Raw genomic sequence first — 3,893 nt, 5'->3', positions numbered from 1 at the left:
TTTAATCCCAGCACTCGGGAGGCAGAGGCAGGCGGATCTCTGTGAGTTCGAGACCAGCCTGGTCTACAGAGCTAGTTCCAGGACAGACTCCAAAGTCATAGTGAAACCCTGTCTAGAAAAAAAACCAAAATAAAATAAAATAAAATAAAAAGGTCAAGATGCGTGGGGTGCCCATTTACAGCAAAACCCATACACCCACCTAAGGTTCAGGGAAGATCATAGAAGAGGGGAAGGAAAGATTGTAACAGCCAAAGAACCAGGAGCCTGCTTCAAGTTAGTGTATTCTATATACTGTGACAGGGAAGCTGTTCCCATGACATCTCGGCGATATGCCGTCGAAACAAAACCTGGAAAATGACAGGATCAACTGACATGTGAATGTATATGGGGAAATCTCCCAAGGCTCTACCCTTAGATGAAGAGTAACAATGAATCGGTGTTCTCCAGGATTGAGCCGGTAGGTCAGCCAGTCCCTGTCTGTTAGCTCTAAACACATAGACACATGAGTAACTTTAAACAAATGCAGCAAGTTGTATTTATGTATTTACTTGTTTGTGTATGTAATAATAATAACTAAAGAAAATGAGGCCATGAATTTGAAAGGGAGCAGCCTGGCCGTGGGGATGGCCACAGGAGGGGTTGGTGGAAGAAGGGAGGAGGAAGATGTAAATACAGTCCACATATATGAAATTAAAAATAAAATAGTATGAAAAGAAATAGAAGAGAAAATATTTTCCCAGTTCTTCAAATTTATAACCTCTTCTATTTTCATCTTGTTTTTTTTGGGGGGGAGGGGAGCGATTTGTATTTCCTAAGCTTTCTATGTGGTCTCAGAGTTACACAACCTTACTATAATCTCTTATGCAAATCTCCTGGCAAATTTCTTTCCTTCTTAATCAAAACTTCTAACACAAAGACACTAGTTTATCATAAGGGCTCTTGCACCTCTATTAGGCCAAGAACTTGATCATCACGAGAGTCTCACCTAACACCCGTTATCAAGCTGTGGATGTACACGAGAGTCCTGTGAAGTAGAAATAATTCCATCCATTTTGCAGGGAAGATTAAGTGGCTAGTAAGACATTTTTGGAACTCTGTAATGATGCTCCTTGCAGAACGAAGCAGTAAAAAAATAAATTCTTCCCAGAATATTAGGTAAAGAATTTAAAAAGGGACCATACATTCATGCTATGAAAAAATGTAACGCAGAAGAACACAAATAAAAAAAGCTATAAAACAACCAGAGATAAATGTGCAATCTTTTGGCATATTTTTTTTAAAAATTACTACATACATAAATAAGATAAACACATGTACTTGAGCTCCCTACATTTTTTATATTTTCTAGTCATTTACAAAATTCAACTCTGCTTCTGCTGCTTATCATATCAAGATCTTTTCCTCTGATGTAACAGAAAATTATTCCAAAATTAATAATATTTCTCTTATAACCCCCGCCCCATTCTCAAGTACTCCACCAATGCTTCAGGCATACAACGGGTGAGTTTTCTACCCCTTGTAAAAGGAAGTTTATAATGAGAATAAAGGGGGAGGGGGAGGGGATGAGAATCTTCATGTTCTCAGTTGCACCAGATCTATAAACAAGTGGTAGGCTTAGAAAATCAATTAGTTTTCTGAGCCCAGTGTCTCATCTGTGAAATGAGTTTTCAGATTTCCATCCCTTCATGAGTCAGAGTGTGAGGGCTAATGAGCCCCAGGTGAAGATAATCTAGAGAGACTGAGTACTTTTCCTTTTGCTGAACACGAGGTCCTGGAAAAGCACTGGGTTTCCAGAGCTCTGTTGTAACTACAAGGATTCCTGGGGACAGGTTCAGCTAGTGTGATTGTCCAAAGGAAGAGCTGGCAGAAATAGCTTCCAGAAACCAAACGTTCACTCTCTTCCTAGTTTAGAAGATAATAGTCCCCCACTTCGAGAGAGGAAGGAAATCACATTAACTTCCAAAGCCATAAAAGTTCTGTTTCAGAATACTCTTACCAGAATGCTTTGTTTTATGCCTTTACTTGTTCATCTAGGTGAAAATGTGTTAATTGGCGAAGCGACAGATTCTGGGCTCGATGTTAACACATCCTTATTACACTGGAGCTTAGATTCGACTAGGAAGATGGGCACAAATGGAAACTGATTACTCACTGAATTAAGGAGCCCTTCAAAGTACATGAGGCTGTGTAATTTCCAACCCTTTTAGAGAAAAGCGACTGGAAAATGATGTCTCAAAATGAGATGCAGAGAAAATAGGAGTTTATACATTTCATTTTTTATAGTACTTTTACAACTGTGAGATTAGATTAATGACGTTCCTAATGACAATCCGTTAACACGCGTTGCTCTGTACCAAGCACTTTATTCTTAAGACCTTCATAGCAACTGGAAAAACTATTTGATTGGGTGACTCTTTGAATCACAATGCTAATGAGCCTGCATTGAGACTTTTGTCTGTTCATATGTATGTGGATGTATATGCCATGGTGTTCATGTGGACATTAGGGGATGGACTTGCAGTGTGAGTGCTCCTTAGATCAAACTCCAGTTGTCAGACTCGGTGGCAACCACCTCTACCTGCTGAGCCACCTTTCCAGTTCCCCCGCCCACAAAGCCTACAGTTTTTTGTTCTTTATGTTTAAATTTATTTCAATTGTGTTCATGCATGTGTTTCTGTGTGGGGAGCCTGCGCACCTGCAGCAGGTGCCTGTGGAAGCAGAAGGCTGTTGGATTCCCTGGGACTGGGCTTAGAGGTGGTTCTGAGCCACCCGAGATGGGCGCTGGAAATCAGACTCAGATCCTCTACAAGAGATGTATGTGCCCACGGTGCCCTCTCCTCATCTGATCTTTAAAAAAATCAGCATACAGATAATGAATTTTATTTTTATGTTCTCATACATGTATATTATCAGGTATGGCTCAGATTTAAGCTTCTAATTTAAGATTTTAGCCTTCCACTTCCCTCTTCTTGACCCCTAATAGTTTTCATTCCTCTTTCATGTCATATATGCTTGTATATTTAAATCTCTATTGTACATGTAAGACAAATGTGACATTTTTCTTTCTGTGTCTAGTTTACTCTATTTCACAAGATGATCTACGGTCACATGCATTATATTGCAAGATCATTTTCTTCTTTATGGGTCAATAATAATCCATTATGTACATACATACACCACATTTTATTTACTTAGTCACCAACTAGTGGACATCTAGGCTGATTTTATATCTTCGCTATTGTGAACAGTGACACACACACACACACACACATACACACACACATACACACACACCCCCCCATGGATTTTCAGACATTTCTGTGATATGCTGACTTAAATTCCTTTGGGTATATATCCAGATTTCCATCCCCACCAAAGATGCATATCCCCTTGTTGTAGAATATTAGTTATGTTACATTTGTTTATGCTGTGGAACGTTTGTTTAAAGATGCAAAGATGTGTTATTTTCTTTTATATTGCATTTGTTTAACTCTGTGAAGCTGTGTTACTTTGCCTGTCTAAAACATCTGATTGGTCTAATCAAGAATTGAATGGCCAATAGTGAGGCAGGAGAGAGGACAGGTGGGACTGGCAGGCAGAGAGAATAAATATGAGAAATTTGGGAAGCAAGAGAAGATCAAGGAAGGAGAAAAGGAAGGAGTGAGAAAAAAAGCAGTCAACCACCCAGCCAGTCACAGAATAAAAAGGAAAGAAAAGACATACAGAAATAGAGAAAGGTAAAAGAGCATAGGCAAAAGGTAGATGGGATAATTTAAATTAAGAAAATCTGGCTAGGCTGGGCGGTGGTGGCACACGCCTTTAATCCCAGCACTCGGGAGGCAGAAGCAGGCGGATCTCTGTGAGTTCGAGACCAGCCTGGTCTACAAGAGCTA

This window comes from Microtus ochrogaster, chromosome 8, assembly GCF_000317375.1.
Source record: "Microtus ochrogaster isolate Prairie Vole_2 chromosome 8, MicOch1.0, whole genome shotgun sequence".
Lineage (NCBI taxonomy): Eukaryota > Metazoa > Chordata > Mammalia > Rodentia > Cricetidae > Microtus > Microtus ochrogaster.
The sequence above is the reverse complement of the archived record's forward strand: the minus strand, read 5'-3'. Positions refer to the sequence as shown.